Raw genomic sequence first — 22996 nt, 5'->3', positions numbered from 1 at the left:
CCATTCAGTCTTCCATTATACTTTCATGGAGTGATGCAAAACACAGGACCAATTCATAATCGTTAGCTGGATGCATATTACACATCTGTTGCATTTTGAAAAGCGGGACTTGGAAATGCTCTTTGTAAGTGCTAAAACTATAAAACATGTATATAAAACACACATAAAAGGAGCGGTGCTATATTATTCTCTTATTTCCATATTCCTGTCCCTCTCTAGATAAGTAGCAAATGTCAGTTCGTGTCTTCCAACAAGTGTGGCACCCTGAGAACTCTGCTGCTGATGTGAGCCCATTTGGCTGGAACTGAAATGGGATGAACAGCTTAGATGCCCAAGTACAAGTGAAGTGGTTTGCTTATTCATGACTAGATTTTATATGTAGGGGATTAAAAGGGCTGCTCTGCACATAAAGCATCACCATTGCCTTTTCTTTGGGTGAGTGTGTGCATTGCAGCATGAAGAAATTTTATTTATTTATTTTGGCCTCCTTTTTCTTTGAGGTCAAGATGAAATCTAGCTCAGGGTCATTGGTGACATTTGCGCTGCTTTGATGCTCCTACTAAGGAGAAATTTCCAGGGCAACAGATAAAAATACTTGCTATAATAACTTACATAGTCACTACCCTTTGGTAGAGTGCACAGTGTGATGCACAAGTGGAGTTTGTATTTGCCCTACAACCCAGTATTCTTTTTAACCTTAAGGTGCTTTGCTAAGAGGCTGCAGTGTTGTTAGGAGAAGGGGTAGAGCTGCAGGTGATTGTGTATGCTGACAGAAACAGAACACTTGAATGCAACACTACCTTCTGTGAAGGAGAAAAATAAAAGGATGAGAGGGGGAAGACGGAAATAAGCTGCTTTAACACTTCATCCAAGGAGTGGGCAGGTGTATCAAGGTTGGAGTGGCTGGCTTTTTTTTTTTTTTTTCATGGCTGAATGTAAATCTACTATCATCCTAAAATCTGAATCAGAAGTCTTTGGGAATATGTGGAGTGGGATTAGCATGGAGTTAATTTTTCATATACTCAGTCTTAGTCGTAGTTCTTCCTCTCCTGTTTGTTACATGGTGGTGCTTTTAGGATAGAGTATCAAGTCATGTTTTCCTGTAAGCTTGGGATGGATGGGTGTCCCCAGCTACATGATGACTTCGTGTCTCTATGGGCATCTTCATGTCTAGCACCTACACTTCAGTAAATACTGGTTTTGTAGCTCCAAAGAGTTTTCTCAGTCTTAGCAGTAGAATCATGTCTTAGGCATCCAGTTTGGGAATAATGAGGATAAATCATAAATGGCTCTGAGAATTTCCTTTGAATAATTTATTAGGGTAGACACAAAGATGCAGAAGCATCCTTTTGATAGTGGGTTGTGGATTTGAAAATGGAGGCTGAGGTTTTGGTTGGCGGTTGGTTTTCCCAGTGTAGCACATGTTCCTGTGGTGGGAGATCCCCTTTCAGGCTAATTCAGTCAGTCTTTTGATGTGATAGATTGCTAGTTGGCACATACCAACAACTCTGTAAGAACCACAATAAGAGAGTTGTTGCAGCTTTTAATCTGTCACCAGGATAGCAAAGGTAACTGAAGATCTGTTTCCACTGCATTTTATTTAGTATCTTTATCTGCCATGAGACAGAAAGGAAGGTAGTGCGTGGTGTGGGAGGAGAATTAAAAACTCAGTTCAGACTAAGCTAGGCTCCTGTAAAGCAGGGCAGTGCTTCTTGCCTTGTGAACCTTGGCATAATGTGCTGTGGAGGCAGCAGAGCAGTTGCTGTGCTTCTGCTCCCTCGTGGAGTCATAGAATAGTCAGGGTTGGAAAGGACCTTAAGATCATCCAGTTCTAACCCCCCTGTCATGGGCAGGGACACCTCACACTAAACCATGTCACCCAAGGCTCTGTCCATCCTGGCCTTGAAAAGTGCCAGGGATGGAGCATTCACAACTTCCCTGGGCAACGCATTCCAGTTCCTCAGCACCCTCACAGTAAAGAACTCCTTCTTTATATCTAACCTAAACTTCCCCTGTTAAGTTTGAACCCGTTACCCCTTGTCCTACTGCTACAGTCACTAATGAAGAAGCCCTCCCCCAGCACCCTTGTGGGCCCTTGTGCATTACAGCTGTCTCAATGTAGGTTGTCTTCTTGTTGGTCACCTCAGAGGTAGCTTCCGGGAAGAGATAACAGATAATGTCATGATGAAGGATCAGGTTGGTGCAGTCAGCTGGCTTGAGGCAAACTCACCAGATTTCTAGGGAGGGGAGCATGTACGTGATCAGAATCCGGGCAGTTACCTCAAGCCCATAGGTACCTTGAACCATGTGGCTTGCTGATATAAAGAGCTGCCACAATTTTTGCAAAGGCTCTAGTACAAAGATGCGTGCTTTGACTTGGGATGTTTTCTCCAGCTCCCTAAGTCTGTTCCTACCCTGGCTGGTCAGAAGTCATTTGTTTCTAATGACAGATGAGTTATATAAAAAGCGAAAGTACAAGCTGCAGCAATGTTGACTGGAGCATCCAGAACAATGGAGTTCAGTCTAATAATTAACAAAAGCATTAATGAAAGTCATTAACAGAAGCACAGTGACATTTGCATTGTCTAACAGGTTTTGTTGCTCCATGATGCAGTCTGCCTCCCAGGAGGATGCATCTCCATGTGCTGTCAGAGGTGTCAGGACAGTAGATCGTGTATGTTCGCTTTGCGTGTGTCCATGCAAACTAGTGTTCCTACTGCCAGGTGGTTTACTCGGTGATATGATTCATCTCATGTTTGCATACCTGCTGCTTCCAGGGAAGCAGTGCATGTTCATGGTAATAATGAGGTCTTGCTTAAAAATAGACCAGCTTCCTTCATTTTCTTGTCCTTCTGTTTGCCCAAGGATTTGTCGGGTGCTGCCAGCATGAATGTTTGTCCCTGTTGCTGTGCAAGCTGTTCACCCCTTCCCTCCTCCCATACGTGTTTGTTGTCTTCAGTGAAACAGTTCCTTGCTCTCTTCTTCCCTGGTTGAAGTAGCAGAGCTTGCACTGTTGAGGCTATGGAATCATTTAGAGAGGTGGGGAAGAGTCCACACTGGTTCTGGATTTGAAGTGGAAAATTAGCATCTCCCTAGGACAAGAAGCGCATTGTGCTGCGTGTCTTCCCTTTCCATTCGCAGGCCGGATGAAGTCCAACCTGCAGAACTACTTCTGAAAAGTTACGATGTTATAATTACCTCCCTGTTTCACTTGAGGGCTCAGAGCCCTGTCCTTGTCTTTGTGCTCTTTACAGTGTGTTTTCCTACAAATTAATCTGTGACCTTCTCTCCATTCAGGTTACTTTTTTGGACAGGGTGGAGAAGGAAAGGAAGATGGGTTGTTTCCAGAGGAGCTCTGGGTTGTGACCTGACAGTGCTTCCTGTGAAATGTTTGGACTCAAGAGTACTTAGATATGCTTAAATCTTTCTATTTGCCGTTTTCCCCCCAGAATTTGCTTGTGTTGTCGTTTCCACCTGGTCGCATGTGAAAATGAGTATGTTTTCTAACCTAATGAAGCCATTGAAAAATGCTGCAACCTTTGCAGCAGCCATCCCAGCACACAGGGTTTGTGGAAGCCACTTCAGAACTAACAGCGGTGGCAATTGTATGTGTGTGTAGGAGGGGAGGAGAGCACGTTTTCATCTGCAGCGTGGCGGTGTCGCGGGGTGGAAGAGGTCTGGCTTTGTACAATCAACCCCTGCAATTGTTGTGAAATTCTCCTCTCCTGCAGCATTTATTACTATGTAAAATTGAAATCTGCATGATTCCCTGCTGCGAGTGCCTGTGCCCAGGGACTGGTTTCTATAGTAACTAATACCAAGGAGCGTGCTGGGGCTGTGCTCCAGAGCTGTGTGAGTGTATTTCGCAGTTCCATGCAATCCTGTATGAGTATTTGATTGATGACAAACAAGTAGTCGGAGGGTTTTGGCTGCCATTGCTACAGTAGTAGCACTGTGTGCCTTGGCATGTACACCGAGGTCTAAAAATAGGCATTTTGCAAAATGGAGGTGGAGGTTTGTGTCGTGCCTTCCCCCTCACACACTCTTTCCCCTCTCGCTGGGGGAGAGCTGCTGAATGAAAATGCTAAAGAATACACCCATGAGTGTTTGTTTTGCAGTCACTTCAGCCCACCTCAGAGTGAAACACAGGAGCTGGGTCCATTTTGTCCCAGTTGCTGTTGCTGCTATTCTGAGGCAGAGCTGGTGTATGTTCTGCTGAGCATAACACATAGTGTTGTTAATGCAGTTTCTAGCTTCTGCAGTACCAGCTTCTGCCTTCACTTAGGCCCAGGCACACCTAATAAATGTATTTGTTTCACAGGGTTAAGCAGGGAATGGCATGGAGAAGGTTGGAGCTTGGCTTGTAGATTGTAGGCTTTCAGGGTGCCAGACAATATGGAAAGCCTGGTTTGCAGAGTTCGTAAGTAGTCCAGAAAGGCGTGGTGGGGTCAGGTGCATGAAAAGGAAACTTAACCTTCCCTTTAGGGTCACTTTCAAAGTAAAACTTCCATCATATGATGGAGGTGGAGAAGGAATAGAGAAAAGTGGTCTCTGGGCAGAGAAGTACAGAAATTGGACCTAGGCAGGAGGCAATAGTTTTGGTCTCTTGCATACCCCTCCTGCAGGATTGTGTTGTGGCCAAGCTTGAACTATAGAGTAAGCTTATGGCACTGATGAAATAGTCTGCAATGTGAAGATGCCTTTGTGTGTGATTGAAGGTTGGTTTTCATACAGAAAAGGTGTGTATGAGCATGTGCTCCCACCAAAAGCCAAGCATCTTCAAAGAGAGGGTGAGCTTTATGTATTATGCGCATACATGCAGATGTGTATGCACACAGACCCCTGGTTAAACAAAGAGTGCTCAGCCAGCTCAAGGGGAGCCTTGAGTTGGCCACCCCAAGAACAACCTCTTTCTCATTTGGCATTTGGGATCCTGGAGGGGGCTGAAGAAGGAATGTGTAGAGGAAGAAACGGATGGAGAATAAAGAGCTGCTGCATGTGTTGTCTCCTAAACATTTGCAGCACATCAGGTACATATTCATGAAGGAAGGAGGCTTTATATTTTTAAAATATTAATCTCTTCAGACAGATCATATTTTCTATTAAGTGTTTGTGTGCAAGCCTGTAGTAAAAAATATTACTGATTTAAAAATAAAAATAAACCAGTTCCATCAGGAGAGTAATATAATGCATTTTAATAGTCTGAGATTATTTGATGCTGATACATGACCAGATTAACAGTTTTAGAAGCAGGATTGGAAACTGTCATTCAAGAACATAATGTGACTGGTGGTGTTGAGACATCATCTTCATCTATGTACTTATGTAGAAATAAAATCTCCCTTTGTTGCATGCAGGTACTAAGCAGAGTCCTGAAATGAGGTCTGGGAACAAGAACTGGTTATATTTACAAAACAGTGATGCAAGTCTGGAACATTTTGTTGTAATAAGTTAAATCCAAAGTACATTTAGTGAATAGTTAAAGTGTATATTGTGATGGATTATCCCTGTTTGAGTGCTTGTTCATTTCCTGCTAGTTTGCAAAATCAGTGGAGTCCAGTAGAGCACATTTCCTTTTGATGCTGTTGTGAATGGGTATTCATTTTAAATCTAGGTTATCTTGCATGGAAAATAACAGCTCAGTGTGAGCATTAGTCATTTTGGTTCAAAGGTAAAGAGTTCACGTGTAGCTCTTCTGTAGCTACTGTAGAGGCAGGAGCCGTGGTTATGAATATAGTCAAGGGAATGTTTGAGCTATTAAGCTGAAATTCAGCTTGCTGGTGGGGAAATAAGTGCTGTCGCTGCTTATGTACTGTGATGCAAAGCCCTCTCCAGACTGCGTGGTTCAAATGCACCTTGCACATTCAGGATGGATAATTGATTTAGACTAAGATATTTTAATCTTTCATTGTGAACTCGAGGCTGGCCTCAGTAAGAATTACAAACTCCATGTTTCTCAAACTGCATTTTAACAAGGGGTTTAGCTATTCTGTCTGAAGTGGCTGCCTGTTTGCAGAGACACTTTGTTCTTCACAATATGTTTTCTGTTTTGGCAGCCTTACTAGGTTAACATGGCTTCCAAAATGGGGAGTGAAAGAAAATCCTGTTGTATGTTCCCAACTAGGGTGGAAGTGCTGAACTTTTGGTGTACATCTATAGAGATAGCAAAGAAGGTGCTTAAGATGTTACTGTCGGGTGACTTTATGCACAGCATAATTGAAGTGAGAGTTCAGATGTGAGTGCTTTAAAACAAATGTACTCATTAGGATAAAGCTTTCTTGTTAAGGGATTGGAGTCAATGGGTTTGCTCACAGGAAAAAAGCTAATGCCTTCAGAAGGGCATACAGCCACCCATCTGCACGTCATGAGTATTGCCAAGGGATTTTTGAACTAGAGTGAAGAATTCTGTCCTGTGCTCTGTGAAGAAGTTGGTTAATGAAAGCTGTGTGTCAGGTTAAAAAGTACAACTACTCGGTATCCTTTCCAAAACTCCCTGTCTCTAATGTACTGTTTTGACTGTTGCCTAATCTGTTGAAAACATTCAGAATTTCAACCTATCTAGTTTTTGAGTTTGGGATCATCCTGGATAAAGCAATGTTATGGTTTTGGGTTTGTTTAATTTCTGTTCACCTGGAGTTAGTTCCAGTTTGGTTCATGTGTGATTCCCATTCCAGGCCCCCCCCCGCCAAAAAAAAAAAAAAGGAAGCTGGACTCACAGTTTGTGCCCTCTAGGCCTACCCAGAAGCTAAAGGATATGTGAATAGGTTTCTTCTCTTGCTTTCTTTAAAAGAAAAGGCCTCTTAGATGAAACACATTTAGCATGTAAAAAGCTTCTTGTGACCAATGGGACTAAACATGAAACATTAATGATGCAGCTTTAAGTTGCAGGGAAAACAAACTGGGGCTAGTCAGTTCGTTTTACCTTCGATTCACTGCTTCCAGCAGTTACAAAGAGGAAAGGTTGAAGGGACATAAGGCAAATACGAGTCTCTTCCTTTAGCTTTTTCTTGTAATGACATATTTTGCCCCAAACAATAGTTGTGATATGTTAGATGCACAGAATTTATCATTTCCAAGTGTAACTTAGATTTTTGTGTGTCTTTTTAAGCAAGCAATGTGGTAACAGCAATTTTACACAATTGCAGTGATTTTGTTAAAGGGAGATTTAGTTCTAGCTAATGGGAGAATAAAATGAAGACTTCCAAGAACAGTCCTAGATTGTAGAGGTTTGAACATCTCCTGGGATGGAGGTGAGAAGTGGTAGTTTGACCACAAGACTTGGATGTCAAACATTGGCAGGCACATCTGGTTTTTATGACCTATTTATAGCAAGGAGAATTTCTTCTGGTCATAATTATCTGCAAAGTTCAGGCAAGCTACTTAGCTATTTGGAGATCCAGTGTGAGATGCCATGTAACCCATGCAAAATAATTGCATTAAAAAAGTAGGGTCTGAAATTTCTGCCACTTATTTCCTTCAGTAATGTTATTTAGGAATCTAGTTATGCTGCTTTGCATTCCCAGTACTATCCCAAGACATTACTGGGGCTGAACAGGATGATCTCTGTTCAGAGGATCTTGGAGGCAACTAGATTTTTTACACACATCCCCAATGTCCGGGTAACTGTTGTTTTCCACTGTTCCCTTGGGTCTCTAGATTTCCCTGTCTGGTTCAGTTAGTTCTGCTTTGCAGTGGGCTGTGCTTGTTTTCATTGGAAAGAGGCTTACCTGCGGTTTTTTGTTTTCAGCTTCTGTGGGTTTCCGTGCTTTTCCCATTCTTTCTGTGGCACTGCATGTTTCCTGCAGCATTTTCAGCATATCTGCATTAAGTTGGATGACTCAGAAACCTGTAACTTGAAGAACAGCCTGGTTTTGCAAGAGGATTGGTAATAATGAAATGAACAAGATGCAGTGTTCTTGATTGTTTGAATGGAGCTAGGCCTAGCTACAGCTTTGTTACTCTCTCTTGATCCCTGAAAACCTCAGGTGCTCTTCTAACATACAAAACTTTCTCAGTGGTTGTATAGCAAGGATTAAGGCAGACAAACTTGTTTCAGCCATGCAAAGAAGGTGTCAAACTAGACAATCCTGAAAGCCTTGTTTTTAAAGCTCCACTTCCCTGGCCAGAGTAGTTCAGGTTTTACTTACATGATATTAAGATTTCTTAAATGCAGTATATCTGGGCAAAGATCTTTCCATGCAGCAGTGAATACTAATTTACCCCCTCTTTTGTTTTCTCTTAACGTGTTTTAGATTCAATTGTGTAGGTAGAGCTGCAACTCTTTATAGGGTATATAAAAAAGGTCTTCAGAGTTTGCTTTGCAGGAATAGTTGTCAAAGCCATGTCACTAGTTCAGGCTGTGATGAAAACCATTTTAATACTTTTATAAGGCTATTTTTAGAGTCAGTTATGCTGGAGGAGGAGGAGGAGGAGCAGCAGTTGCTTTGCCAGGAACAGCATCCCTAGGTTTGTTGGATGCAGTCTCAGTAAAACTTAGAAGTTAATTAAACCTGCTTGGGAAGGTTTCTGGGGGCGTGCCAACCAGTGTTGTGGCCTTGTACTATTGAAACACTGGCGAGCAACCTTAGTATGGACAACTGGACAGGTTGATTTTGGAGGAAAAGCCTCTTGGGTTATCCTTATTAACAGCCATCTAGTACATAATTCAGATACTTTTTAAGTATGAGGGTGAAACACTGATTGTAAGTTACTTCAGTTACCCATCCAAGAGGTGAAGATAGCAAGCTCTGCCCAGTTGATGAGAGAACTGTGCTTGGATGATAAGTAGGGATGAAGGAATGAATGGTGGTGGACTGCTGACTGCCATTTTAAGGTTTACATATGGAAAGCATCAGGCCAGGAAGCCCCTCAGGCTCTTTGTCTCCCTGTGTATTTGTTTCTTAGCCAGCTGAATGCCTCTGTGTCCTACAGACAGAGAGCAGCCAGTCTGGCTTCACTCCGCTGGTCATCTGCTTCACCTTGGTTTTGAAATATGTATGGCTGCAGCCATGTGCTGCTGACCACAGAAGTAAAACTTGGCTTTGATTTGAGTTTCATCTTGCAGCGGCTGGTCTCAGTCTGTGGGAGGAACCATACCAGCGTTTCAAAGCATAGAAGTGATTCAGAGCTAATTTTCTTTTCAGAAAGAAAGGACAGAAGGACCATTAGATCATCTAATGTGATTATCTCTGGAGGACTGTTCAGGGCTTAGTCTACCACAGGCCTTGTGCTGGACACAGCTATGGCTGCAGCCCTGCAGCAGAGAGAGAAGTGGGAGTGGGCAGCATCTGTGGACTTACAGATGCACTGGAAAATGCTGTGGCTGCAGCTTTTTTTGTATAAAAATACATGTAAAATATCTTTACCCAAACTAGTACCCACAAGAAGTCTTGCCTTCCTTGGCTTGAGTCCTGAAGGAAATACAGACATTGGGTTTGGTGGTGCCTATCATTGGTGGATTTTACATACGTTCACAGACAGGGGAGAGATTGCCTCGCCTCTGAGACAAGGAAAATGTACTGCATATGCCTTCTGTAACATGTGAATCTCATGGTGGTCATGGAACCAGCGGTGCCAAACCATGGCCTGGCATGAAATGTCACGGCCAGGAATAGGTTAACATGTTGTGGTGAGAGCTGGTAACTCGCATTTTGCTGTGGTTAGTTGTAAGAGTCTATATAAAACTGCAGTGAGTCCTTGCAGGCTTGTGATGTCCTGTTTAGCACAGAGCTCCTGTGGTTCATGTTGGTGACCATCAGGTTCTTTTCAGAATTACCAATTTTGTATGCTTTCTCTATTTACTCTCTCGCATATAAAAATAGCCTCCCCTTCCCACCACCCCTGTGGCAAATGATTTTGACCAAACTCGCTGAAGATCACCTCTTCCTCTGGTTACAAGCATATCTGTATTGGTGTGAGCAGAGCCGAGAGCCTTATTTCATTAATGAAGTATTTGCTGGTGATGGTCACGAACACTTGCCTGTTTTGCAGCTTTTGTCTGTGCTGGGGTGGGGGGACACGCAAAGCACAGCTGCAGCAGGGGTTGTAGAAGGTGCAGGTGTGAGGTTGGCTGGAGGATGCCAAACTGCCATCTGTGGTGATGCTTTGTGGTATTTTTTTGCAATGCCCTTGCTAGAAATGAGAGCAAAAATAGAAAATAGCAGTGGGTATCTGCTGATAGCTTTCCTTCAGGTTCTGCTGCCTCGTTATTTAGCCAGAAGTCTGTGGAAGTGTCACAGTTGAAATAGCAGCAGGCTTAAGGGGTGAATGTAGGTGGTGCCCTGCCAGTGTGTTCAGTCTTACATACTTCTGTCCTGTGTTGCTTCAAGCATGTTTGTCCTCTTCTGTCTAGAAGATGTGGAGAAACAGAAGATAAGTTGCAGGTGTTATTTGCATAGAATTGTACCAAGAGAAAAACACCAGCCTCTTGCTTTGCTTATTTATGTGGTTAGTACCCGTTTTTGTGTCTGTGTTCTGACATTTTAAAGCTAAGTAAGTAGGGTAAGTAACTGTAGGCATTTAATAAAGAAAAGTTTGATGGTTGCCATAATTAAGTGGGTGATGTCCTGTATGCATTTGAAATTCCTAGCTCTCGTATGCTGTTAAATCTTTTCTGTCTGGTATGCAGCATGTCTGCTTGTTTACAGAATGCCTTGGAGCTGCTTGGATTCTCTTGTCCTGTGTGCAGTGGTTTATAACACTGCTAGGCATGTGTTGTTCTAACTAGAGAGATGTACTTGGAACCGTGCTTTGGATTGCACAAATAATAGTTTCCAGGAATGGTCATGAGGATCAGCAGAAGGCGCTTTGGAAGGGGTGTGGATGTGGCATGATCTTTGGCTGAAGGGAAGCCCTTTGCTGGTGGCTGGGGTAATGCAGGGTCTGAGCAGCTGTTTTCCCAAACAGCTTCCTGAAATAACAGAGTGGGAATTCTAGCATTGCTGTCTTTCCTCTATTTCCCTCCTTATTTGCACTACAAGAAGGAGCTAGGCAGTGAGGGAACCAGGTTTTTTTCCAAGTTGGAGACATTTGCATAGGGCAAGTTATGTTCACTGCTGTCTACTTTTGAGACACATCTTTTTGGAAGCGGAGGCTTTAAGCAGCTGTAAGATAAGTGCAGCAGAACGCATTACCAACTGTACTTGTCATTCTCATCTAGAGCGTGTGTGGATTATGTTCTGCAATTTCTTTTTTAATTGGAGAGAAAGGAGATGCTGGTCTCTATTCAGCTTGGAAAGAAATGAAAAAGAAATAAAAATGCTGCTTTTTGTATGTGCAAACTGAAATTTCAACTATCCAGACAAAAGTGAGTGCCCATCACTTTTGTCTGGGCACTTCATATAAATAATTATAAATGACATTATGATAATTATAAATTATAATATCTCAGTATCTGTTCATAGAGCTGATTGAGTGGTCTTTTCATAATGGGGAAACTTACATATTTATGGGGTGGTCTTACAGTTTGGGCAATTCTTTTATTGAATTACACTGTATTATATCAACTACAATCAAGCTAGGTGATTTTTCTTTTTATAGAGGGTGAGAGATTGTCTTTGTAAGAAGACTCGGAAGAATTAACAGATCATTTGGCAACAGATGTTCAGCAGCTTGAAACATGCTTTTGATTTGCACTCCAGACCACTCCAATTTGATGTGTCCACTATACCTGGAGAAAACAGCCTTAGACCTTGTAGATTTGCAGTCCTTGTATGCAGCTGCCAGACTGGCAGGGAATATTATTATATGATGTTTGAAATAGTATCTTAGGCTGCATGTTTAGTAGTCTTGGTTAGTTGTTGACTTTAGAACCTGTCTTTTAGTGGTAAATATTGTATTTTTGGTGTTAAAGCAGTAATAATTGAACTGCTAGATCGCTGGTTTGTATCCAGTTCTGTGACCTGTTAAGTTAGTCTGTACAACAGGCTACAGCCTTCATGTGTCTTACGTTGTCCATTCGCAATAAAACCGCAGGTGGTATGACCTTTTGTTATCTGCTGTAAAGGGCCTGGAAATGAGCTATTCTGAAGCTTTGCTGAAAGGATGTATAGCACTTGTGAGTTAACTGATGGGAATGACCGCTGGGGTGCCTTAATAGATCTGTGGTGCCTTCAAAGACCTGTGAACATTGTGACAGGCAGGAAAAAATTGTGGAGGAAGACAGTATGTAAAACTTGGATCTTAATACGCCCATTACCCACCTGGACCATTGTCTTTCCCCATGAGCAGGGTTTGTGCACACAAGAAGTGTGGTCCTCCTACATAATTGGCTTCTTCTGGTACGAAGGACCTTTTCAAATGTAAATAGTGGTCATCCTGGTAGAGGAGCTTTTCTTACCTGCTGGCTGGTTGAAGATGGAATTGCACAGATCTACAGAGATTTACGTCTTGGCTTCAGTGCTTTATTTTAAATGGTGTGCTCTGCAGGAAGAGTTAGTGCTGGTTCTGTGCTTCTGCCGTGTTTTGAGCTTTGTTAAGGCTCTGATCTTGCTAGTTGCTAAATCTTCTGAAAAGAAGATGAGGCTAAACTGCTCTTCTTGCTGGATGAGGAGCATGGAAGCTGAGCGATAACGCAATTGCAGGTCAGTAAACTGGAGGTTAATAGTTAACAGTGTTTCTAATGAACTTTCCGTTTTCAAGACCTTTGAAGCAGTTCCTGTGTGCTCACCATTGTGCATGTGGCTGGGCTTGCTTTGGAACGAGAGTGTCAGCAGGAGAGATTCTGTTCGTAGTACCATCGGAGTAAGAGCTTGAGAACCCCTAACTATGCTACATCCTGAGACATTAACACCACAGAAGTAACAGAAAATGTAGGGATTTAGTCCAGGAGCATTATTTCTTTTAATCTGTGAATCTTAATTGCTTTTTTAAAAGCAACAGTGTTTAATATCAGTTCAGATAATGCGGAACATGGGTCTGGCAGGTTTTGAGTAGGTCTTACTGTATGGACATCTTATAGGTCAGACATGTTTCATTCAAATGAAAAAGTACAGGGGCCTGTTCATAAAACTCCAGGTTTATGGCATGGACACTGACTGAGGCTGCTTGTTCATTGCAAGAGTGCATTGGATATTTAGCTTTTAATTCCTATGAATAGGGTTTTTCTTAGCTATCCTCATTTGAATGGAAGTAGAAGAGTGGAGGAGGAAAAAGAAATGGGAGGGAGAGTTCACATTTGTGGAGGCAATTATTACTGTTTTAAACTAAGTGCTGTGTGTTGTAAATTACACTAGTATATATGGCATTAAAGTGTAAGGTGGATTTTTGTGGCTGCTGGAATAAGCATGGCTGTGACCCTTTGATATGAGTTGCAAGTCTAAATTTAGTACTTGAAATTAAGGAATCTCTTTCTAATCTGTACCACCGACTGGAATATGGATAGTGCACTGAGAATGTATTCCTTAAATTTTGGCAGCTCTGTTCATGAGTACGTGACACTGATCTTCTGTAGAAGACTCGAGTGAATCAGGGTGGCTTCAGGGGCAGCATCTTGGTATTCAGGGACATCCCCGTGCAAATTTTTGAGTTCATCTCACATTTTAATCTTTGTGCTTGCATGTTTTTATGTTTTCCTGTTGGTGGCAAGTGTAACTTTCATGTGTGCAAGGGAGGTGGATGTGTGGTTAATAAAGGAAAAATCATAGGGGAAATTTATTGGTTGCTTTATGAAGTATTTTCCCATAAACATTATTGGCAGATAGTATTGCAAACTTACAGCAACATAAAAAGGAATTGTGCTACACTGTACTTGCTGGGGAGGGCCTCTTCATCAGGGACTGTAGTGACAGGACATGGGGTAACTGGTTAAAACTTAAACAAGGGAAGTTAAGATTGGATATAAGGAAGAAATTCTTTCCTGTTAGGGTGGTGAGGCACTGGAATGGGTTGCCCAGGGAGGTTGTGAGTGCTCCATCCCTGGCAGTGTTCAAGGCCAGGTTGGACGAAGCCTTGGGTGACATGGTTTAGTGTGAGGTGTCCCTGCGCCTGGCAGGGGTTTGGAACTGGATGATCTTAAGGTCCTTTCCAACCCTAACTATTCTATGATTCTACACTTTCTTCAGCACACTTGGAAGTTGTTACAACACAGCAAGTGCATTTTCTGGACTTACTAGAGTTTTCACTCTTACAGAGGATGCTTAGGTTTTGTTTAGATCTTTCTCTCTGTGACTTATGAAGACAGGATGCATTGTTTAAAAGGGACAGTACTTGGTTTAAAAATAAACCAAGCCCTCAACAAAGCGGTATCCTGCAGCTAGCATACATGTCAAAAGGAAGGCATGCTGGTAATTCAGACAGGATTTGTTCCTGCAGCTTAAACAAGCTGAGAACAGGACAGAATAACTGTTCTCCAGCTATAGATTTTGTTGTTGTTGTTGTTGGCTTCAGAATCTCTTCAGACATGGTCAGATAAAATATAATGTCTATTTATGTAAATAAATATTCTGCCCCAATGATAATGCAGCAAATTGTGTCTCAATTCCATGTTTGTACTGCTGCAATTTTGGGTGCAAAAGTGGTGTTTTTTTCTTTATGCTGGTTCTACACATCTTTCTCCAACTCTGTGAATTGATAGAGCACATCTGTGCTACTTGAGAACAAACAAGTATGAAGTCATAGTCCCCTAAATAGCTTGTAGGATGGAAATGCTGAAGACAGCCTTCTTTTCATCTCCTGTGGGTCCTCTTGTATGAGACTTTGGAATCTTGGCTTTGATTCTTCATGCAGAGTCTTCACAATATCCACATCTGGGCTATGAATGTAGCTGAGAACAGATCTGCTTTAGATCTGCATGGCTAATAATAACTTTAAAAAACAAATGCTTCTAGCAGAAGAATGTTTCTGTGGTCTCTTAACACAGACCAATTAGGACAGAAAGGAGAATCCTGAAGTATCCAAATAGCCTTGAACTGGTATCAGATGCCAGAGTTGTTCAAGCAATTTTCTTTCAATTAACAAAGAATGTATTAACTTCTTGCTAAATCTTCTCTGTCACAGTTAAAATTCCTCTCTCATCTTTCTCTTCTGATATCTGTGTTTTCTCCCAGATAATCTACAGTATATTCAACACAGCCTCTGTTTAAAAAGGAGCATTTTACAGAGCTTATTGTTTCTATTGTGTCCTTTTTGTAATAACATATTAGATCCCTTTCACCAGCATACATTTTTAATCATATTTTCCTGGTAGAAGGATGCTATCTATTTAAATAGTGCTGCTCAGTGCTTATTAATAACTGGTAAAAGATGAATCTGTGTTTAACTGCTAATTTGAGTACACCTGCATCTTGTAAAAATACCAGTAACACCCCAAATACCATTACTTCAGGCACAGCAAAAACCTCATCATTTACATAGTTTACTAAACACATCAACCACACAGCGGGTGGGAGGAAGAGAAAATTGATAGTTGGGCACTTTTATTTTTAAATGTCATGAGGATTGTTCTTAATTGTGAAATAGTAACTAAAAACGAGAGGAGGAAAAGAGATTGGCAGCGTTTCCTCATCTTTCTGAAAGGAAGCAGCATTACACAGCTGACCCAGGAGCATGTGCCAAGAGATGACATGGACGTCTCGGATGCGAGCGAACGTTGCTGTGGTCTTTACAGTGTCTGAAGGGTAGGAGGAGGACTTCAGGACTTCCTGTGTTTGAAAAGAATGGGGAAGCCAGATTCAAGTGAACTTTCTGATAGAAGAATTTGAGGTAGCAGCAAAATCATTGCATTGGCATTGACTTGCCTTGAGCATGATCTTGCTCTTGGGTGCCTGAAGGAAGAAGAAAATTCTGGTTGGATTGGGAGGTTTTACCCTATTGCTTTTGGTGGGTTTTTTAATTGCAAAAGTGGATGGTCCTTTCCAGCCCTAACTAATCTGTGATTCTATGCTGGAACAGGCAATGACTTAAAATGTCTGGGGTATTTGGCATCACGCAGTCCAATCTGCACTCAAAACAGGCGAGTTCAACAGTAAATTCCTAACTTCAAATTCATTGACATTCATGTGTCTTTAAAAGCCAGTCTGGCTCAATTAGTTCACATGTGTTTTAATAAAATTAGTAAGTGGGAGTAAAGGTTTAAAATTCAAGACTAAACCTGTCTTTTCCTGGAGTAAGAATCAACTGTTGCCAGTGGATGTGGTGTGCTGCACGTGAGATGTGACCTTAATAAGTCACCCATGCAGAGCATGCCTTGGTGCCGCACCCCTGTTTGCTGCTGCCATTTTTAGAGACAAATGACAGTCCATAATGAAGCATGGATGCTGAATCTGACATCCTGTAACCTTAGTCTTGGGGGAAATGCTGTAATTTAGCCTTTGTAGAAGCAAAATGTAAATGTCTTACTGTATAATTAAGTCTACATGACTCGTTCTGACTTCTCATTCCCTACGTCCACCCAACGGTAAAAGCTCAAAACTATCAGCATCTTAAACAGGGAGACAGAGAGGGAGATTGGAAGGTTTCTTACAGAATCATGTAGAGGTGGAAGAAGTAGGGGTTAAACAGATGGGTGAATTTAGTGGTCACAGCTCTTTTAAAGAATTAAATGGCTTGTTTGTTCTACCTTACTCACTTAATTACAGTAGTGTATTAAACTTCGTATTTCTAGTGAAGTAACCAGTAACAGACATGTTTAGGTTATATTTTTTCCAGAGACAAGTCCCTACAAAAGTGTATTTGCTATATTTGTACACCCACATAGGAATAATAGGTGTCTGCTTTTAGCTTCAGATACTTGCTGAACAACCAAAAATGGGTTTCTGGGGTCTGACACATTTGAAAACCAGAGCTTGCATGGGAGGCCGAGGCTGACACCAGTCATGCAGGACAGAGTGTATTTGTTATCAAACTGTATAACAAAGAAGCGAAACGTGGAGGATTACTTTGGAGGCTTCCCAGGCATGTAAAAGGAACGTTCAGTCCTGCTAGTTTAATGTAAACTCAAGTTAACTTTCACGTTCCTGTAGAACTTGGGCTCTTCCCCAGCACCCCCTCAGTGTCCTGTTGGATCTGAAATCCTTGATACTTCTGTAGAATAAAGGGAATCTTTGGGGTTTGAGGTAGCTGATTTTCACTTGCTGCTCTTCATAGACATTTTCTCAGAGCTAAAAACACTGAAGCAACACAGTGGCACTGTTAGTATTAAGCAGAAGGGGGGGATTAGGGTGTAGTTCAGCTTTTGCTATCATTATGTATTTTCACATTGTGCTAGCAGAAGCATTTTGGCTTCCTCTGCCAAGAAGCAGTTTAGTTTATCTTGTTCCAATTGTGAAATTTAATTTTCCTTAGAAAATAATGCATCATGAAGTTGTGGTTCACAGTCAGGAAAACTTTCTTCCAGAGTCCTTTTAGTCTCTTTCGCACAGAAACAGAATGGGAATTGTGTAGATATTAAATCAAGCAGCCTCTGAATACATAATCAGTCACCCAAGCCCCAAACAGAAAGCCACTTGGAAGCTTACATTTTCTTATTCAGTTCTCAAGCCAAACAAGTTTCTAATAACAGCGTTAATCCTGGAATTTGGAACTGGTTTTTCACTACCATAAAAAGGTATACTTGATAACCATTAAAACACTTTGCAACTATTCTAATAGTAGTTCACAAAAAAAAAAAAGACCTTTTTTTACCGCTGTGTTTGTTAATTTGTGAAAGGAAAAGAACTGTTTTCAGAAACTGAAAAGAAGGGTTCAGGTAGATTTCCTGTTTTATGGATTAAGTACTGAATATCCATTTAGTTTTGAGGGGGCATTTTATTTTCTTGTGCCTGTTTTCAAGAGGAAAACTAATTCCTGGAAGGAAGCTGTGGAGAAGTACTTGAACAATGGGACACACAGAATGCATTAATCTAAATGTGAGTGCTTAAATGGCATGAAACGTGTTCTGGAAGATGTCCCTTGGATAGAGGTAACCTGTGCTTGCTAGCAGAAAGCTGCATCCTGTTGATGTCAACCAACAGTAAGGAAATACTGCTGGCTTCTACTTAAAATAGGATTAAAATAGGCTGTGGGGCTTCCATGGAGGTGTATTGTCCTTGACTTGCTGAGACTGATGACTTCATGCAGAATCCAGAGAAAGAAAAGCTTTGCCTATCCCCAAGCAGCTCAAGTTTGGTTCCTCCAAATGCATGGGTGTGCAGTTGCTGAAAGGCTGATACCAGCTGTCTGCAGTTGCCTTGTCGTTTCCTGGGAGGTGGCTTGCTGGTTAAACAGTTCCCAGTGCCTTTAAATATAGCAACACAATGAACAGGGAAACTGTAAAGAGCATGAACTTTTAGTATTTTAGCAAAAGTAGAGCTTTGGTTGCCTGGAGAGGTTGCAGCTATGCTGTTCCTAGAGGACAGAGAGAAGGGCGTATAAAGCTGGATAGTTGTCATGTGATCACGTTCTTATGGGTGTGTTTACAGCCAAAATAAAGCACCAGAATAAATAGCATGGGTGTTCAGTGCAGAACTGTGTTCTGTTTGGCATGCTAACACAGCAGGTAGTGTGATGGAGTAGTGACAAGGGAATGAGTATGTAATTAGGTGATTTCAACAACGCTGTCCTCGTTCCTCCTCAGGTACTACTACACTTGCTGTATGAGAACCCCACTTTATGCTATAGCATGTGATTGTATTTATTTATTGCATCCAGGCATTAATTTTGGGACTAACAGTCCTCTGTAAGCGCACTTCTGAGTGATGCAGGTTGTCTTGACCGGACTTAACAAATGGAAATGTTTCTCTGTACCAATCACTTTAAAGTCTCCCTTACAGTACCTGAAAAATATGAGCTTACTTATCTTCTTCCTGGGGAGTCACCATTTTGGCTTCTGTGGTCTTCTACATTATGATTAGAGTTTGTCATAAGATACAGTGTTCTAAATATAGTCCCAAGAGATAAATGGGATCTCTTCATGGGGGTGACATCATTGAAGTAAATGGGAGAATCATAGCCAAAGCCTATCAGTTGCACTTGGCATTTTCTTGTGGCCTCTCTTACAGGAACATCACAGTACTGTACACCCTCCCTTTTCCAACCGAAGGTTTCATCCGCGTGCCACAGTTCACATTAAGGGGAATGATACAGGGAAAACTGACTTTCTTCCTGGTAATGCAGGGTGGTTCTTAGCACAGTCTTTTGTCTTTAAGATTGCAACTGAACTTAGCATGTAAGGGGCTGGCAGGATGGAGCTGCTTTACTTGGGCGTAAACCTGTGGTGTGATGCCCACTTGCCTTGCAGGCCCTGCCTCTGCTTCCCCATATCTCTTCTGTGGTCTGTGTTTCTTAGTGGTGGTGGGGATGCTGCTGGCTTGGGGAAATCAGTATTGCAGAGGTTCCAAAATGTACTGTAAATTCTCTGTATAAACATTTTGATCTTGTTTTTGTTCTAGCTCTGATTCTGTTGCCAAATGCTGTTACCATAATGGGTCAAAGGAAATGCGGGGCCCAGGCTTCTACTAGAAGTGGCATCTCTTGTTAATGTATGGTGGTTTGTTGTGTCCGTGCTGCTGCTCCTCCCTGCTCTGGGAGGAGGCTGGTTGTGCTGCATGCTTTGTGATGGCTGTGTATTTTAATGCTTCTATCCAAACTGGTTTTGGGAGAAGCAGAGTTCAGTCCTGGTCTCTGCTCCTGAAAGCTGGTACTTGGTTATCTGATAAGGATTTGTATCAGAGGAGAGCGTTCATGTGATTGCTGATGATGGCAAAAAGAGATACACTGTTAGTTTAAATAATTAATCCCTTTCTTTCAGTTGCTTTTTTTCAGGTGTGGTGTGTGTCTTCATTAAATCTTGCATGACTGCTGTGTGATGAGAGGAATGCATTCCCGGCATTACATGGAGAATGTGAACTATTTGGGGCAGTAAGTGACTGTAGCTTGATGTGGGGTGCTGTGGCAGCAGTGCTGTCTAGCCTGTCTCAGCTCCATGGCAAGGGTGAAGCTGGGTAGGGCTGTGTCAGTTCATAGATTCACAGATTGGTTTGAGTTGGAAGGGACCTTAAAAGATCATCTGGTTCCAACCCCCTGTTGAACAAACAACAGCAAATCAGCTGTCCTTGCCACAGGGCCGGAAGGATTTGGGGAGGATTAAAGTTCACAACTTAAAAACCACTTTAGGCTCTATTCTGCCCTGTAACACTCTGTACACAGCTATGCTTGTGTACCCTGTAGGTCAGTCTGTCTCACCCCAGTCTGAGAGGATTCCCCCCAAAATGCTGCTTTTCTTATGCTTGTGGCTGGCAGGCAGGCGAGGCTGAGGCTGTGTTCTGTATTTTGTTGCGAAGCTGCTGTTTGTGGTCACTCTCAGCTCCTCTACAGGCGTTTATTTCCAAAAAGAGCCTCTGCCCTTTGTGTGCTCCCATCAGGAGACTTTCCACAGAAAGCGGAGCATTGTGGACGGGGGTTGCAGGCAGAAGAAGGTGGTGAGCAGCCCCCCCAAAAGAGGAGGGTACGAAGGAAGGAGGCCGGCAGCTCATTGGTGTGCTGTGGACATGTACTGCAGCAGTGAGGTGCTCTGGGGCTTGGAGGTACTTCCACCCATGCAGTGAGTGATAGGAGGAGAAAGTATCTTGTGCTTGAAGATGACTGTCACTGTGCACCAAAACATGCTTGAATTTGTTGGTCTGAAATAGTGCTGACGTGTGCAGCATTGCATTAGTGCCTTCACATGACAAATGGGCTGGAGCAATGGCTATCAGCACACCCCGACTATTTCAGTACACTCTCTAATGGATTTTCACTTCCCTTGAGGTTTTCCTTGCCTTTGTCTTCAAAACAAAATCTTGAGAAATTGAGACACAGCCTTTTTCATTCTTCCATCCCTCTCTGAACCCTGGCAAGTGGAAGCAGTGATGCTGCAGGTGGGGGTATTGCTTTGGGCCCATGGGCAGGGGGGTTTGGGTGGTGACAGAGTTTAACCCTTTGGAGTCAAGCATATGGCCAAACAGCTGCTGCCTATTCATGTCCTACAGCAGCTGCCCTCAGCCCTCCTGTCCACAGCCCCAGCTGCTGGGGAAGCCAGGGAAGAAAGGGGGGTTTCATGCTCCTTGCACCATACTCTGCTCACTGCCTGCATGAGGGTCCCAGTGTGCTTGGGAAATCCACAGGCATTTCTGTGAGTGGCTGTTTTAAAAGTGAGGGGAAAATGCAGATGCTTTTTCTATTAAACCCAGCTTTTCTGTGTGTGGTGACAGGGCTTCATTTGCAAGCAAGCATTCACATTAGCAGAAAAGTTGGTTTTCGCACTGGTTTTAGTATCCATTTGTCCCTTCTTGTTTTGTTTACCCTTTAATGCCTGTAATCTTCTTTGGCCCAAGAACTTACAATTTATTTTCTTTTACTTCCTTTTACCTCCCATCCACCCTTGATGTTGCATTTTATTTTGATCAGATGGGAATTAAGTAGTTGAATCCACTTAAGGGCTGCTCCCAGTAGCTCCTGGTATTCCATAGCTCAGTACCTAGGTTGCATGGACTGGTTTCCATACCTGCAGGGAGTATCTTTCCAAGGTAAGGACTGAGCAAGTACTTCCTTTCCACTGAGTCTTCTGACAAACTGGTGAGAGGAAGCCTGGTGTCAGTAAATCATGGGAGGATGACCCACCATGGCAGAGCTTTGATGTGGTTGTGCCTGGCACAATGAAGCCATTGAACACTGAATTATGCCTCTGCTGATTGGGATCAGTGAGCCGCCTCCTAATACCCTGGTCTGGTCATGGGACAAACCCCAGTGGTGGAGGTCTGTATTTCTTCACTTCCATTCTAATGAAAGAGTCTGAGCTTACTCGATGCACAAATCCTTTTGAGCTGGAAAAGCAGGGCTGCAACGCAATGTGAACAGCAGCTGATGCTCTCAGCAGGGCTATAGTCCTGTGACTAATGCAAGTTAGGGGTATTTTTAGTGTTCTTCCTTGAGTTGTTTGCCTAGTCCTCTTTGTGCCTGGTTAGTGCTGTGAAGGTCACACAAAGATATTAGACAGTTGTTGAGAGTGGTGAGAGGGCCAGCTGGTCGGGATGGCACTCAACCAGCAACATTCTGGCTTCTGATAGAGGGGTCAGGGAGGGCTGAGAAGCGCTGGCATGCTGCTTTCAAGATATCAAACCCAGCTTTCTTCACACCTCAAAGCTAGGGAATAGGTATGTGCCAGGAAACAAATCCAGGCATCAGAAAAGTAACAACACAGTCTGTAAGGATTAGGAAATAATGTGCAATCTGCAACCCAATAGTCGGGATCTCTTATCTCACGTAGTTCCCATTCAGCTGGAAGCAGCAGCACCCACTGTGTGGACAAGCAGAAGAGATGCCATCACCGAATATATCAGCAAAATAAAATGGCAGGAGTCTCCTCTTACTCCCATTAGTAGCTGGACTCCCTTGTAATCAAGTTCCCTCGAGCATTTGTTTTTCTGCTTCTTAGCTTTCATCTTGTATTGTGGGTGTTAAATTTGCTGTTGGTGGAGGGTGAAATTAATCCATCCCAAGGACTGCTGCTGTCCTTACACAGTGCTGTTTAGATGACTCGGGGAACTAATTGTGTGACAACACCTTGTGAAAACACCCTAAAAATTACTCAGGGAGCTAGGACTGAAGGGGATGTATGCAGCTGAAGCCATCTAAGACTGCCTTCAAAGTACCTATTTGCAAGAACCATGAGTGAATGGTCCTACTTTACCTTGCAAAGCAGTCGTTCTCGTTACATCCTCCCACCTCAAATTGCCTCATGCAAGAGGTGTTCAGCAGAAGCTGCCCTCAACTCCCAACTGCTTCCTCCACTTCCCCCCTTTGTTTGCTCTTTTCTCTGTTTACCCATGTTCTTTTAGGGGATAAGAGATGCTTTTCATTTTTTGGAACCTACTGGCCCAGCCGTTGGGTCTGTGGTTTCCTGAGGAATGGGGTTGCTGAACAGCTGCTTGGGGCAGACCTGGGCTCTCAGCACATGAGCCTTAAATCTCTTTCCATTACACCAGCGGCGTTCCCGCCGGAGGCAGGACAGCTATCTGTCTCATGGAATGACACATTTTTTCAG

At 42.7% G+C, this 22996-nt stretch overlaps 1 protein-coding gene across 11 annotated transcripts in view; it reads left to right on the top strand.

The window, feature by feature from the left end:
- Nucleotides 1–22996, top strand: part of MTSS1 (MTSS I-BAR domain containing 1) — a 126770-nt gene that overhangs the window by 25241 nt on the left and 78533 nt on the right. The window lies entirely within an intron of this gene.

This window comes from Lathamus discolor, chromosome 2 (genome assembly GCF_037157495.1).
Source record: "Lathamus discolor isolate bLatDis1 chromosome 2, bLatDis1.hap1, whole genome shotgun sequence".
Taxonomy (NCBI): Eukaryota; Metazoa; Chordata; class Aves; order Psittaciformes; family Psittacidae; genus Lathamus; species Lathamus discolor.
This window is presented reverse-complemented; position numbering and strand designations above follow the sequence as displayed.